This window comes from Oncorhynchus masou, chromosome 11, assembly GCF_036934945.1.
Source record: "Oncorhynchus masou masou isolate Uvic2021 chromosome 11, UVic_Omas_1.1, whole genome shotgun sequence".
In the NCBI taxonomy this organism is placed as follows: Eukaryota; Metazoa; Chordata; class Actinopteri; order Salmoniformes; family Salmonidae; genus Oncorhynchus; species Oncorhynchus masou.
The window spans coordinates 55541415-55558918 of NC_088222.1; the positions used below are offsets into that span (position 1 = coordinate 55541415).

The 17504-nt window shown below is 40.6% G+C and overlaps 1 protein-coding gene across 2 annotated transcripts in view; it reads right to left on the reverse strand.

Annotated features, from left to right (window-relative positions):
• LOC135548857 (kin of IRRE-like protein 3) overlaps positions 1 to 17504 on the reverse strand; it is a 280617-nt gene that overhangs the window by 136796 nt on the left and 126317 nt on the right. The window lies entirely within an intron of this gene.

The following is a 17504-nucleotide window of genomic DNA, read 5'->3' on the forward strand; positions in this document are numbered from 1 at the left end:
TTGATCAACAGTTTCGATATGATTTCATCTTCTTCACAGACATATAGTGTAATATGCCATTTAGCAGACACTCTTATCCAAAGAAACTTATAATAGCACATGCATACTGTGCATTTTCGTATGGGTGGCCCCAGCAGGAATTGGACCCACAACCTTAGCATTGCATGTGCTATGCTCTACCAACTGTGCCACAGTAGCCTACTCTGCATCCAATGGGGTACCATCAGGGTAGATGTTGAATTGATGAAGCATTCAATGTTTTTATGTCTATGACAATAAATCCTAATAGCAATGTTGCCACAGTAGGCCAGTGCAAATAAGTATACAGAAGCTATGGAGCTGTTAGTGGAGTTACAAACCAAACAAGTTATTGAACGAGCTATGCAGAGATGAACGGACAGACTGATCAAACAGGTGTAAATCTTGCTGAGATTGAGGCTGCCCTACGTACACAGCTTAGGTGACTATGCAGTGTATAGTTAGATAGCATCTATGGATGGTTGAATGAATGGGGATTGGTTCGCGTAGTGAGAAAGAGCACAGGAGATGGTACTGGCATCCGGCCACATCATCCCACATTCATTAATAGTCTGACCCATTTTCACATAGGAATAATCACACTTTCATTCCCAGTCATTTAAGTTGATGTAAGACTTACAACACCGATGAGCCCAGATATTAGGCGAGCGTTTCTATTCAATTACCTTTTTAACAGAAAATGCATTACAGCAAACATTAAATCAAAATGAGCCCATGCAGTTGTTCAACCCAATCTGTCTTCGGCCTCATTCATTACCATCTCACCCCTCAACGCAAAAAATGACTTCCGTTTTTGTGACTTCAGTTTGGGAAGGCAGCGGAGTGGTGCATTGCTGACAGCAGCTAACCTCATTTAGAGAACACATCTTGAAAGGGTGTGAATATAAGCAGACAGGGGTACATGCAGGACACAGACGGCTTTCATATCTTTTTGTATGAGGGTAGAGCCGAAAACATATTTTTTTCACACCAACAGTTTTACCCACCAACAACTGATCCCTCTCATTAAAGCCACGGAAGTTTAAGAACGACCACAGTACTACATTTTTAGAGGACAATCATGGCACCATTAATTGCTTATAATACACCATCGGATGTATGTCCTTGAACCGATTATTTTAAAATGTCACACAGAAGAAGTTATGAGGATAATTTTGTTGCTATTGGCAGCCTCCTGTATTCCAGCATCTCACTGAAGAAGATAACACGTAATTTGAGGTCTTGCTATTTTGGGATTCTACCATATGAATATCTCCAGTACACGGAGTCCAAACATTTATACAAGATAAGTCTTGACTCTATACTTAATTTAATGGTACATTTCTGTCTTTTAATCCAAAAGGTTGCTGGTTCGAATTCCCAAGATAACTAGGTGAAAAATCTGTTGATGTACCCTTGAGCAATGAACCTTAACCCTAATTGCTCCTGTAAATCGCTCTGGATTAGAGCGTCTGCGTAAATGACAATCATTAACAGACACAACAAACAGAGAACTGCTGTGTTTTATTAGTGTGGTAGAGATGATTATATGTCCCACATGGAACCCTATCCCCTGTCTCGGCCCATAGGGCATGGTCAAAAGCAGTGCACTATATAGGGAATCGGTTGCTATTTGGGATGCAAACATAGAATTGTCTTTGGGTATATGCTTCACAAGTGCAGAAGAGACATTTCATGTGAATGCATTCAGTTATACAACTGACAAGGCATCCCCTTTCCCTTTTCCTTTCCATTCTGTCAGTCACAGCTCATAAGATGTCTCGTTTGTATATACTGTATATGACTTATATGGTAACCTGTATTTCTATCTTATATCTTTTCTTCATGTTATCAAGAGCACTTGCTGTGGTAATATGTGTTTGTTACTTGACGTAAACATGCAAAAGAGAATATATTTTATTACTTGCTTTAAGATTATTTATCTACCAGTCATCCCCTGGTCCAGCTCCAGAAAATTGCAAGATGGATGGTATGTTGAATATTGATCGGGCTAAAAAGTTATAATGCTTTGCTCCCCAGACAATCAAACATTTTCCATTAGTGGAATCAACATTCTGTAACATGAGGCATTTTTGGTGCTCTTAAGGGGAATATTTGTTTAGCTCATCTAGGCAGGGTAGCAGCGTTTCACAGATTTAGGTAAAGGCATGGTTTAACTTCGATTCGGAGACAACACCATTGGGAATGAGTGTAGTGTGAAGGCTCATTGTCTACTCCCAAATTGAGTCAAACATCCAATAATTTCTAAATCAATCTACACTATATATACAAAAGTATGTGGACACCCCTTCAAATGAGTGGATTCAGACCCGTCTGTCCCAGTCATTGGAGAGAAGCTCTCAAGACATCTCAGGACGGATGACGAGATGGCCAACACCACACAAACAACAACAGCGGTGAATCTAAATTGTTGCTCTGTTATCGCTCCTGTTATCGCTCCTGTTATCGCTCCTTGCTTCCTCAAAAACTCATTGGAGGAGATGGTCTGAGGAGAGGAACCTCGGATCATCAATTTGAGGAAGAGGGGAGGGGAGAGAATGTGAGGAATCAAGGAAATACATTGAGATTCACAATTTTGAGGTGCATTCTATGTTCTGTTGACCTGGGACTAACGAGTATTTGATTTGTAGACAACATATGTGTCAGCAGTATTTCTACTCTGTGCTGTATGTATAAGGGAATTACAACTGCCATCACAAACTGTTTACTTCTACTCATGATAAACAGCCCAGTTGAATATTGTATTTGTCACTATTGGCGACATTAAACAATATTCATATTGACTTTCCACAGCAAACGTTTTTCCTAGTACTCCCACCAATGTCAAAAGGATGCCATCTCAGAATTCAGAAATATGACTCTGGTTTGACAGTTTCCATACAAACTGACAGTTTGAGACTTCAAAGATAACCTCAGAAAGAGTGCAATCCACCAAGAGGAACTTAATGGCAAAGTCTGTTCACATTTGCATTGCATTTCTCCGAATCTGTGAGGATGCAATGTAATGCTTCAATCTAGCCATGTACTCCTAGTGGTGCCTCACAACAGGGATTCTGCAGAGCATGGCTAGCTCTAATGGGAGTCTGAATTGAACAAATGAATCTCATCATCACATCGCCAGCTTCTCAGTGGGCGAAAACACTCTCAGTCAAATCAAAATAAATAAATATATTTTGTCAAGGATACTTCTTTCACATCAATTTTCTGTTTGCCTTAAGCTTTTCAATTTATTTTGCAATCAGAATGCCAAATTACATGAAGTCCTCCAGCACAAAAGCAAACATTTTGCCTACTCACAAACATTCTGCATTAGCTGGGGACTGAATTTCTCAGAAGTCCAGAATGTTTTGTTGTTACAAGGCAAAATATAGCACTGAGTCATCACTTTGTTTTCGCCATGTCTTCCTCAAGACGATACCAAAGTCTACACCCACAGAAAGGACTCAAGAGAAACTTAAGCTGAATTCACAAATGAGTCATCTCAGTTGGAAATGTCAATACATTGTTGCTGTGCCTATCTGATGATAGTTACATTTGTCTGGAAATCTCATCTTGAGTCATGGCTACTGAAGATAATTCATTTTGACAGGGTCACAGAGATATGTTGTGGACAATTTCACAGTAACAGAGTGATGCTGAGACTCTGTTTTTTCCCTTTAAATTGAATGCCAAACAAAATCGAATGATTGATAAGTTTAACAAACCATGCAATGATATGTACAAGGACCACTTTGAACAATTTCCACAGAAAAGTGTACAAAAACACATCTACTTGAAGAACAGTGCAGATGCAAAGTTTGGCAACAGAATGACAGTGTGTGCTGCTTGTGCCGTCATTCTGTTACCAAACCTTGATCTGCATTGTTCTTTAAATGTTTTGTTAAAAGTAGTCCTTGTTCATAGAGTAATATGGTTTATTTAACTGTGCAATCATTGGTTTTGTTTGATATACATTTTACAGTGAAGAATCAGTTTCAGCAATACTCTGCTACTGTGGATTTGCCCTTGTACTACATGGTTGATGAATACTGTATGTACAGTATTTGATAGGCAAATGCTTTTTTTCATTCAAATACCCAATATCATATTACTTTTCATGTGGAAATACTTTACACAGTTGATGACATCAGCTATGAAGATGGTACAAGATTTAAAGCAGCATTTAACACAAGCACATCGTTCCTAGTTGTGTTTGCCTATGCAATATGCACGGTATAACAGGGATCGATTTCTCCCGTTGGCCTCGGATTTACTGAAATGCAATTAGGTCTACGAGCAGAGCCTCATATTCCCTTACCTGTTGAGAACACTGAAAAGAGGGAGCAGCTTTATTTAATTGTTGCAGTGGACTGTGAAAGGTTTTTTCCGCAGCAAGATGGAAATGTGTGACATAAACAGTGTCAGCGATTTAGTGCCAGAGTGCTGGGAACCATACAGTCTCATCACCGTCGTAGTCCAATCACACTGCTCTACGGAGAGGACCCCTGGTGACGTAAAACTAAAACAGGAGAGAGTGAAATATGGGGTTGTGTGCCCTGTCGATTTGGTGGGGACTACATTGCATTGACTGTGGATGCTAGGCTACAGCGCTAGTGTCACAGTAGCAGATTGAAAAGTATTATTACCTTCGTTTGGTACCTGTCAGTGCAATGTGAATTGTTAACAGCTGTGCCAAAAAGGGTTACATTTCATTGTCATTCCGGGTACCTTTTTGTATTGTTATTGTCGGAGGAGAAAATGTTATTCTATCTGAGGAAGAAAAAAAGAAAAAAGAAGAGAAAAAGAAAACAGGCTTTGAATTAATCTGGTGTGTATAATGGAATTTTTTACAGAGGATTGCCACGGTCCACCTACAGTCTACAGTACTTTGAAATATGTTTTCTAAGGTTTTGACCAAACGTGTTTCCTGAATGCTTATCGGCATTTTCAAGATAGAAAAACCAAATGATAAAGAATGAAAATGTGCTGCAGTGTGCCAAACGTAAAACCGTTTCACGCTGCCTCCCATGGGTCCTCTGTGAAAAATATTATTGTTACTTGTCTGGTTGCAGACAGACCTTGGAAGATATGGGGGAAAATGTGACTTCCTTTCAAATCGTCAAGTGACCTTATTAACTTAACTATCCCTTTGCTATGAGACTTGAAATTGAGAAAAGGTGCATCCTGTTTCCAATGATCATCCTTGAGATGTTTCTACAACTTGACTGGAGTCCACTTGTGGTAAATTCAATTCATTGGACATGATTTGGAAAGGCTGTCATGCTCTGACCGTAGAGATCCTTTTTATGTCTCCATTTGGTTTGGTCAGGGTGTGATTTGGGGTGGGTATTCTATGTCCTATTATTTGTATTTCTATGTTTTGGCCGGACAGTTGTCTACCGTTGTCTCTGATTGAGAACCATATTTAGGTAGCCCTTTTCCCACCAGTCTTTGTGGGAGGTTGACTTTGTTTAGTGCACATAGCCTTTAGTGTCACGGTTTGTTTTGTAGTGTTTATTGTTTTGTTTGGCGTCTTTTCCAAATAAAGAGAAAATGTACGTTCACCACGCTGCACCTTGGTCCTCTTCTTTTAACGGCCGTGACAAAGGCACACACCTGTCTATATAAAGTCCCACAGTTTATATAGACAGTGTATTTCAGAGCAAAAACCAAGCCATGAGGTAGAAGGAATTGTCCGTAGAACTCCAATACAGGATTGTGTCGAGCTACAAATTTGGGGAAGGGTACCAAAACATTTCTGCAGCATTGACAATACCCAAGAACACAGTGGCTTCCACCATTCTTAAATGGAAGAATTCTGGAACCACCAAGACTCTTCTTTGATAAACTTACTTGAACTGTGCTATTGAAACAATATTGAATTGACAAAAGATCATTAGAAATTATTGTAATATTAACAAAATGTATTCAGGTAATCATGTTTCAACTCAATTAGAACAAGTACCTCCCAAATGAATCAATTGTATCAGTTCTAGCTCTTTGAGTTGCGTTCATCCTAGCTAACTACTAAATTAAAAAAAACTCTTATTTTATTTCCAATTAACAATCGTTTAGGGGAGATTTCAGTAGGGAGCTTTGTGCTCCCATCTGCTTCTGCTCCTCCACGAGCTTCTCCGCCAGCGAACCAACTACAACGACATTCTCATTAACAGTTACATAACATTTTTACATGTACAGTAGTTGTTTATCTACCTTAGTTGAATGCACTGACTGAATGACCTAAATGTAAATGTAACTGTATCATATATATATATGGTTGCAAAGCATGCAGTAGGGGGGGCGGTAGGTAGGGTGGCACATAGATTAGCGGTTAGGAGTGTTGAATCAGTAACTGATAGGTTGCTGGGTCAAAGCCGACGAGGTGAAAAATGTCTAATTGCTCATGTAAAAGAGTGTCTGATAAATTGTAATGCTGGGTATTCTATGTCCTATTATTTGTATTTCTATGTAAAATGTAACGCTGGGTATTATATTCATTTGAGCTCTGCCCCCCCAAAGACATTTCTACATTAATGAATCGGATATACATCAATTCCACCAGAGTTAAAATTCTACAAGAGAAATTTACATTTGGCCAAGATATAGAGCAAAACTTAAGGGCAGCCGAGATATTTTGGGGGGAGTGTATAAACATTGCCCAATAGTTTTTTCAGGCAATATACTGTGACTCCTGTGTCTTCTCCAGCTTCAATGAGGGTAGAGGGAAAAAGAGAAGAAAATGTATCTTGACTAACTTTTATTCTCTGATTTATCCACTGCACGGACAAAAGGCGCTCAAACGCGGCCCTAGGCCATTATCGCTGAAATAAAAATCATAAATTCAAATGCTGCCAATCAAATAAGTTTTACTTCATCTAAACCCAAGATGAAAGCACATGAAGATCACACTTTTGTCCCTTTCTCTTACTACAACATGAGGTGTATGGGTGTTTCTACATGACTCTGTTCACTTTAAACAACACTGCAATTGCTTTGCGTACACAGTATGCATTAACTGTGGGAGGAACCTTCTGTCCTAAAGAAGTCAAGAAGGTTTGTTGTACCTTTGGAGTATGGAAAGAAGAGAGTAGAGAAGTGCCTATGCTTGAGGCCTATTCCCATTAGTCTTTCAAAACACAGAGCTTTTAACAACAGAGAAGCTGGGAGTAATTGATAGATTGTCTGCAGGGAGGTGTGTAGTGGGGGGATTGAGCGTTTAAAGAAATGTGGGTAGAGAAGATAATCTTGCCCCTGAGATGTGGCAAAAGGCCAAGCCATTGTGTCGGCATAGAAGCCTGTGTATCCAACTCGCTGTTCCTCTCTGTTATGATTTCTTTTTATCTCTGTTGAACAAAACTACACAGTAATTTCAAGGCACCACTGCTTCAAGAATATTAGTTACTTTGTGTAATAACAAAGACAACAACCTTGAGCACTCTCAAAGCACCCACGGCTATAAGCAATATAAAGGTGGAAGTTCACGACATGTTTCACAGTTACGGTTTACTGTAAACTAATCTAACATATGATTTTGTATTTTGTCTTCTATAAAAGAAAATAAACATTGGTTGTGTTCTGCCACAGGTTATGATGTAGAAACACATTTCTGGAATGAAATCCCAGCGATTAGTTAGGCGGTAATGATACATTGATTATTGTCAATATAAACCATAATCATTATAATCAATCACTTATTCAGAGGCAAAATAGACCCACTTCAAATGATGTGCACTTTATAGATGCTTCATATAGCCTTAATACAGCCTTCATAAACACCACATAAATGTGTCAAAAATGATCTATAACTGTATGTAATGCTCTATAAAGGGTTCATGAATGTGGCATAACTGTTTGACATAACCACCAATGTCAAATATGTCAAAGACCTGTGCTTTATAAAGGGTGACATAAGCACATCTTAATAAAGGGTTTATAAATCATATTAAATTCACGATTCAAAGTATTTTTAACCTTGTCATGTATCTTGGAAGAGCATTGCAGCGCCATGATAGCGGGTTCGATTGCCGCGACCAGCCATATGTAAAAATGTATGCGCGCATTACTGTAAGTCGCTTTGGATGAAAGCGTATATATTATATTATATTTGTAACGGGTGCGTGCTGGTGGCAGGGAGGCGCAGGAGAACGAACTTGGTATAAACGGAGTCGTTTAATAAGTGCTCACAAAACTCGGAAAACCAAAATATACAAAATAATAAAAGTGGGTACAAAACCTGTCGCACACCAGAACATAACTTGCACAATACATACAATCACACAATTGCCGACAAGGACATGAGGGGAAACAGAGGATTAAATACACAACATGTAATTGATGGGATTGGAACCAGGTGTGAAGGAAGACAAGACAAAACCAATGGAAAATGAAAAATGGATCAGCGACCGCCGAACATCGCCCGAACAAGACGGACCAAATTCGGCAGAAGTCGTGACAATATTACTCAAATTGGTGGGATCAGCCAACGGTTTTCCCACTTTAGTGCATAGCCAATTTTGGATCTGACCCTCAACTTTCCCCAAAATACAACGCTAAAATGTAGTACAAAGGAAAAAAATGCAAAAACTAAATTATTTCCTAAATTTCCCCAAATGTTTTCCCGGTTTTGTTTTGTTCCCCCATTTTTTTCTGCTATTCCCTGATATTCCCTGTAGTTTTTCACACTTTTTTCTCACAACAGGGGATGACTTCTGAGTTCAGGGAAAAATCTAAATTTCTAAATGTTTTTGTGTAGTTGCCCTTGCATAGGGAGCCAGGCCAACCCACCGGGAAGCCAGCTCCAGCCAATCAGAATGAGTTTTTCCCCACAAAAGGGCTTTATTACAGACAGAATACTCTGTTTGTGACAAAACTGCACATTTTAGCCTTTTATTGTTCCCAGAACAACGTGTACCTGTGTAATGATCATGCTGTTTAATTAGCTTCTTGATATGCCACACCTGTCAGCCATACGCACAAAAAGCTTAATGAATTCATTTCAATTGACTGATTTCCTTACATGAACTGTAACTCAAAAATCTTTGAAATTGCTGAACACCGCAGCTCAATCAGGTGGAAGAACACTGACTATCCAGTAGCAGCTCACTTTGCTAGTCTACTCCCTCAAATACACAGGCATTGAGCATGTTACTCTACCAAGGAGAGAAGGTAACATCAAGATCCTTCTAATACAGAGGGAGGCCTACTAGATATCATATCTTCACTCAATGTTTTTCTAATCAACCTAATAATTATGACACAACGCTCACTTTTGTCATTGGTTGCCCCTGAACAGGCAGTTAACCCACTGTTCCTAGGCCGTCATTGAAAATAAGAATTTGTTCTTAACTGATATTGGGGCGGCAGGGTAGCCTAGTGGTTAGAGCGTTGGATTAGTAACTGAAAGGTTACAAGTGCAAATCCCTGAGCTGACAAGGTACAAGTCTGTCGTTCTGCCCCTGAACAGGCAGTTAACCCACTCTTCCTAGGCCGTCATTGAAAATAAGAATTTGTTCTTAACTGACTTGCCTAGTTGAAAAAAGGTAAAATAAAAGTTGCACTGTTTGTCTTCATAACCTGGTTCAAACATTCATGACATTACCCTGAAGAAGGCACAGTGATGCCAAAACATTGGTGGTTACATTTTATATAGAGTGTGCAATTCTCTTTATTTGTTTATATAGCTTACAGTTTATTCGTCATTAGTCATCACCTCTATACAAAATAACTTTCTCTGGGTTGTGCACCAGCTCATGCTTTTTATTAGACTTGTAAGGTTGGAACCAACATGCAGTACCTCCAGCAGGCAGAGAGACAAGAGCCATTCATCCCTCAACTACACTATTCACAGCCCTTGTAATGTTCAATATCATGAATTGTATTACTGGACTTGTATTACTGGACTTCTTTACATCATTAAAGCCATTATGTTTATTTTAATGTTTTATTTAACATTCATTTAACTAGACAAGTCAGTTAAGAACAAATTCTTATTTACATTGACGGCCTATCCCGGCCAAACCCAGACGATGCTGGGCCAATCGTGCGCCGCCCTATGGGACTCCCAATCACGGCCAGTTGTGACACAGCCTGGAATCGAACCAGTGATGCCTCTAGCACTGAGATGCCGTGCCATTCGGGAGCCCTATGTATGTGTTATGAATGGCCAAAGGTGTCAGACTTTAAAGGACAGCGTCATGTGATATAAGGTATTTATGGATGTGTTATGAATGACCGAAGGAATTACAGGACACCACATAAAGTGTCAATAAATAGGTTATTAATGTTCTGCTGATTTTCTAAGGTTCTCTCATGATCCACAGGTTACTGTAGGTTGTGAGAGGTATTTAAATGGGCTGAAAAGCTTGCGTTTGTGTGTGTGTCAGAGCCAATATGATTTTGAATAGTCCAACCTGAGACTACCGTATTCCTCTTCTGTTCCCATGTTGGAGACCAAGGCTTGGTTACAACCTGCGGGGGAGTTGGTAAATATTACAAAGACCTGACTGTGCTTTAGCACAGCACGGCTTGTTATATTGTTGTGTGCGTGTTTGTGTTTGTGTACTAAGGAAGATGCAACATTGTTCCAGAAGAAAGCCGATTTCAATTTCATTATTTTGGGGGCTTTCATTAAGGTAAGTGTCTCTTGGTGTAACGTCGCCCCCAGGCTATTGAGCACACAGCACGCATATGCTTGGGATATCAACCATTCAAAGTTGGCCTTAGTGGGCGTGACCATATAATTAAATGGGAGTGACCTTACTGAGTAAAATATCTGTCATCAGGCTATGTCATTGTTAGCAAAAACATTCCCCCTGGTCATCAGTAGTTAATAAAGTCATAATTATGCCTAAACCCAATTATGCCTAAACCCAGCCTATTTACACAATTTATCTTCTTACAATTTGAGTTTTAACCTAACCCTAACTACTGAAGGACAAGTTTGATGTGACTAGCATGACTTCACTTTAGAGTGTGTGCCATTCTTCAGCACAAAATGTCACCTGTGGAGACAGGGTATCCTAGTGGTTAGAGCATTGGACTAGTAACCGCAAGGTTGTAAGTTCAAACCCCCGAGCTGACAAGGTACAATTACAGTGCCTTGCGAAAGTATTCGGCCCCCTTGACCTTTTGCCACATTTCAGGCTTCAAACATAAAGATATAAAACTGTATTTTTTTGTGAAGAAGCAACAACAAGTGGGACACAATCATGAAGTGGAACGACATTTATTGGATATTTCAAACTTTTTTTAACAAATCAAAAACTGAAAAATTGGGCGTGCAAAATTATTCAGCCCCTTTACTTTCAGTGCAGCAAACTCTCTCCAGAAGTTCAGTGAGGATCTCTGAATGATCCAATGTTGACCTAAATGACTAATGATGATAAAAGGTCGCAAAGTTCAAGGGGGCCGAATACTTTCGCAAGGCACTGTATGGTGATATAACACCATAGAAGAAATCGATTGTTTTGATGATGGGTATGAACCCAGTCTATCCGTTACAGTGATGGGTCGTGACAACAACCTTTGAGTGTAGGTGGTGTTCATATGTGGACGTCGAAATCACAACATTCGATCTTATTACGTCAATGGCACATGCACTGTATCGAAGCACTTTGCCCTCAAGTCATGTTGTGACATACGTCAATGGCATGCACATGCACTGTATCGAAGCACTTTGCCCTCAAGTCATGTTGTGACATACGTCAATGGCATGCACATGCACTGTATCGAAGCACTTTGCCCTCAAGTCATGTTGTGACATACGTCAATGGCATGCACATGCACTGTATCGAAGCACTTTGCCCTCAAGTCATGTTGTGACATACGTCAATGGCATGCACATGCACTGTATCGAATCACTTTACCCTCAAGTCATGTTGTGACATACGTCAATGGCATGCACATGCACTGTATCGAAGCACTTTGCCCTCAAGTCATGTTGTGACATACGTCAATGGCATACACATGCACTGTATCGAAGCACTTTGCCCTCAAGTCATGTTGTGACATACGTCAATGGCATGCACATGCACTGTATCGAAGCACTTTGCCCTCAAGTCATGTTGTGACATACGTCAATGGCATGCACATGCACTGTATCGCAGCACTTTGCCCTCAAGTCATGTTGTGACATACGTCAATGGCATACACATGCACTGTATCGAAGCACTTTGCCCTCAAGTCATGTTGTGACATACGTCAATGGCATACACATGCACTGTATCGAAGCACTTTGCCCTCAAGTCATGTTGTGACATTGGAAAGTGAAATAGGCATCAGTGCGTAAAACGGTGTCCAGTTTGAACACACAACAGTTGATGGACAGATATTTGTGGTGCGGGACTATATCCGATTACCTCCACCAAAACAAGACAAGGATGTTGTCTGAAAATGGCGGACCAATACATGCATTTTGTGTTCTTTGGACAGCTTGTAGAGCTTATCTGTGTGGGCTGAAGACTGATATCGACGTGTTGAAATACATGTGATTTTACTTTGTTTCGTACGGCACAGGATGTCATGATTTGTGTGGCTTTGCAAGTGAAGTGCGCTGGGCAGTTACAGAATGTTTTTTGACCATGAAGCCCACCAAGTCAGCTTGATATTGCTTAACAATGACCTTAAGCTTCATCCTTGTAGATTGTCAACATAAAAGCTGAAATAATGAACTGTATCTGGTTTTGGAGGATATGTACATGATAAATGTCCAGCAACGTTAAAGAGAGGTAGCTAGATTGCTCCACATCTGCAGTTGTGAATGTTTCATCTTAGCTGAGTGGTATTAAGCACAAAACTGGCGCAAATAAAGGCATTTGTAACTCAGTTATTTTCTCGCAGGACCTCTTTCAATGACTTGTGGCTCTAAATCCATTTACTTACTCCACCAACCATGAAGAGAATGCACACAAACACAAACACACAGGTGGCAGAGAAGCAAAGAAAACATTCAATACCTCCCTTATGTGATATGTTTACTCTCAATTTTTCCTCTCATCTTTAGGGACTTATATTTCTCCAGTCAGGCCTTTAGCCTCAAAATCCCAGACCTGTGACAAAAAGATTGTAGACGGGCAATTCCAAAAACACATTCACTGGAAGACCTGTGCAGATACAAAGTTTGGTAACAGAATTCCGGTCAAATCTCCCTCAGTTTTGTATGTGATTCAAAGATGTCTACTGAAAGAATGGGGTGTAAGCTATGACATGACACCATGAGTATGAACAAAATCTAGTTTGGTTATTGAACTAAAAAGATTCCAAAGCAATATATAACTGACCCACCACTCTGCTTTGGTATAATAAATTAAGTGCACTTGACAATGACATAATCCTAAATGCCCTACTACCAAGCATGTATTACCCTGCTGTAAGTGAAGTGGGTTTACATCTGGACCAGATATGAACCATTCATAGATGTCTATGTTTTACAAGTTTGGACAGGAAAGTATATCACAGTAGAGCTCAAAGGAGTACAATGCAGTACAGCTCAGCAGAGTAGAGATCAATACAGTAGAGTTCAGTACAGTACAGTATAGTAAACTACAGTATTGTCAAGTAGAGTGTAGTTCAGTACAGTAAAGTATAGTTCAGTACAGTACATTATAGTCAACTCTAGCGTGCTCTACAGTCTTCTGTACTTAACTCGATTGCACTCTATTCTAATCTACTGTACTGTAGAGGACTGTACTCAATACTCTACCTTTCTTCACAGTACTGTAATGTAATGTACTGTACTGTGTCCAAAGTGGTGAAACACAGACGTCAGTGATTGGTTCAGATTTGGTACTGACCAGACCATTTCTGAACCAATCATGGACTTCTATGTTTGGGACAAATGAAGGCCAGACAAGACCTCTGTGGACTTTGAAACCAAAACTAGTCCGGACCAAACCAAAAATGGTCCAAGACCAGGGTGGACTGACCAAATTTCAACTAGTTTTCAACATCCATGGATGTCCAGGTGCTGCTCAGTGCTCTGTGGGTGAGGATGCTGGTTACAGTAAATGGAAAGAGAGGGAGGTGTCAGTAAGAGCTGGTAGAGGTGAACATGATTGGAGGAGAGAGAGAGGTTGTTCAGACTTTTCACACACCAGCTTTGACCACCAGACAACAAAAAAGAGAAAGAAAACGGTTATAAGCTGAACATAACAGTATGCCAGTGGACGGGAGGACAGTAGCAGGTGACCGAACTGTGGCTACTATGATTTCCCATTGTAGCAAATTCAATTACAGAAATTCCGTTCCCGATTTTTCTGAGATTCTGTTGTCACACCCTGGTCGAAGTATATTGTGTTTGTCTGCATTTATTTGGTCAGGCCAGGGTGTGACATGGGTTTTTGGTGGTGTGTTTTGTCTTGGGGGTGTCTAGCATAGTCTATGGCTGCCTTAGGCAGTTCTCAATCAGAGGCAGGTGATTATCGTTGTCTCTGATTGGGAACCATATTTAGGCAGCCATATTCTTTGAGTGTGTCGTGGGTGATTGTTCCTGTCTCTGTGTTTGTTGTCACCAGATAGGCTGTATAGGTTTTCACGTTCCGTTTGTTGTTTTTGTATTGTTCGTTTTTTTCTTCGTCATGAAACATGTATCAACGATACCTTGCTGCATTTTGGTCCGACTCTCCTTCACCAGACGAAAGCTGTAACATCTGTTTTAATTTCTGAGTTTTAATTACTTTATAATTCAAACTAATTGATTCGGCTACATTTACTTGTTACTTCTGTGAACTGTAATTATCCCCCTCAAGAGGGAGAGAAATTAGATAAATATCTTAAAGATATATGGGTTTTTCATAATGGAATTTCGAGCACAAGCCAATGTTTCTAAAACTTACACAAGGCAGAAAACACAAAATATAAAATGTTGATATTAGTTGGCAGGGGTCTTCAGCTTGTCATCATTGTGTTTTGATGTATTTCCAATACCCTTTGTGACTTATTCTGGTCAATGTTTTCTAAGACCCCTTTTCCATCTGTTTGACAAGAAATCAAAGCATTTGCTTATTCCTAATGTTTAGGATGGAAAATGGTTGAAAAAAGGTATATACAGTATGCCTTAATTATAATAGACTCTTAGCTTTCATTTGACACCCAATTTGACATGCTCCTATGAACTTCACATGTTTGTGCTCATGGAAATGAACAGACAAACATTGCACATACAGGCTGATGGAACCACATATACTATACATCTATCCCCCCTCCAAACCGGTCTCACTTTTCTACATTTTACATTTTAGTCATTTAGTAGACGTTCTTATCCAGAACGACTTACATTCAACTAAGGTAGTAAGAAAACCACATATCAAAGGCATTGCTAGAAAAACTACTCAAAATACCGTCTCTCTTATTTCAGCATGTGCTCATTTATCAGGTTTTCAGTATTCTGCCTGCCTTTGTGTTCATTTTGCAGGCCTTTGACAGGCAGGCAGCACTCAGTGTGAATGCTGCTGCAGGGGGTTTGGCTAGTTCTTTTGTCTGACCTCAGCACCTCACCCATGGCAACTCATGCAGGTGCTGTTCTGAGTCCACAATGGCACCCTATTCCCTTTATAGTGCACATAGAGCTCTGGTCAAAAATAGTGCCCTATATGAAATAGGGTGCCATTTGGGATGCCGTCTCTGTGGAGGGAGACGGAGAGCTGCAGGAAAACACACTCGTTCCTCCCTCCCTCCTTCGCTTTATTCCCCTGGCTCCTCCCTCTGTCCTATCTTTCACTCTCCTCCCTCTGTTCGCCTTCTTTTCTCCCTCTGCTTTCCTTTATTCTCTCTCTCTTTTCCTCTGCATGCCTCCTTGATGGTAATCTTGCCCAAGGCACTGCCGAGGGCCACACTCCAGCTTTCAGATTGTTAGGGTTCTCTGTGGACTGGCTTGTGCAGTAGGTCTGAACACACACACACACACGGTAGATACAACATCTAGTATCGGGTCAGACGCCCCTTTGCCTCCAGAACAGCCTGAATTTGTCAGGGCATGGATTATACAAGGTTTGGCATTCAAATGTTGCTCAATTGGTATTAAGGGACCTAATGTGTACCATGAAAACATTCCCCACACCATTACACCATTGCCACCAGCCTGTACCGTTGACACCAGGCAGGATGTGGCCATGGACTAGCGCTGCCTACGCCAAATCCTGATTCTGATCAGCATGACACAACAGGAACCGGGAATGAACAAAACATTAGGAACACCTGCCATGACAAAGATTAACCAGGTGAATCCACGTCAAAGCTTGGATCTCTCATTTGATGTCACCTATTAAATCCACTTCAGTCAGTGTAGATGAAGGGGATGAGACTTAAGCCTTGATTTTTAAGCCTTGAGACAGTTGTGACATGGATTGAGTATGTGTGCCATTCAGAGGGTGAATGGGCAAGACAAAATATTTAAGTGCCTTTGAAAGGGGTATGGTACTGTAGCAGCTGCCAGGCTCACCAGGTTGAGTATGTCAAGAACTGTAACCCTGCTGGGTTTTTCATGCTCAACAGTTTCCCAGCTTCCCATATCAAGAATGGTCCACCACCCGAAGGACATACAGACGACATGACACACTGTGGGAAGCATTGGAGTCAACATGAGCCAATTCAATATAAACGTGACATGCAACAATTTCAAAGATTTTACTGAGTTGAAGTTCATATAAGGAATCAGTCAATTTAATAAATTCATTAGGCCCTAGTCTTTGGATTTCACATGATTGGTAATATAGATATGCATATTTTGGCCACAGACACCTTAGAAAAAGGTAGGGGTGTGGATCAGAAACCAGTCAGTACATTTATAAACTCAGGGAAAAAAAAGAAACGTCCCTTTTTCAGGACACTGTCTTTCAAAGATAATTCGTAAAAATCCAAATAACTTCACAGATCTTCATTGTAAAGGGGTTAAACACTGTTTGCCATGCTTGTTCAATGAACCATAAACAATTAATGAACATGTACCTGTGGAACGGCCGTTAAGACACTAACAACTTACAGACGTCACCTACGTCAAAAAGCACTCTTCACTGACGCGTCGCAGGTTTGTCTCACCAGGGGTGATGGTTGGATTTGCTTTTATCGTCGAAGGAATGAGCGTTACACCGAGGCCTGTACTCTGGAGCGGGATCGATTTGGAGGTGGAGGGTTTGTCATGGTCTGGGGCGGTGTGCAACAGCATCATCGGAATGAGCTTGTTGTCATTGCAGGCAATCGCAACTCTGTGCATTACAGGGAAGACATCCTACTCCCTTATGTGGTACACTTCTTGCAGGCTCATCCTGACACAACCCTCCAGCATGACAATGCCACCAGCATTACTGCTCGTTCTGTGCGTGATTTCCTGCAAGACAGGAATGTCAGTGTTCTGCCATGGTCAGGGAAGAGCCCGGATCTCAATCCCATCGAGGATGTCTGGGACCTGTTGAATCGGAGGATGAGGGCAAGGGTTATCCGCCCCAGAAATTTCCCAGGAACTTCCAGGTTCCTTGGTGGAAGAGGGGCGTAAC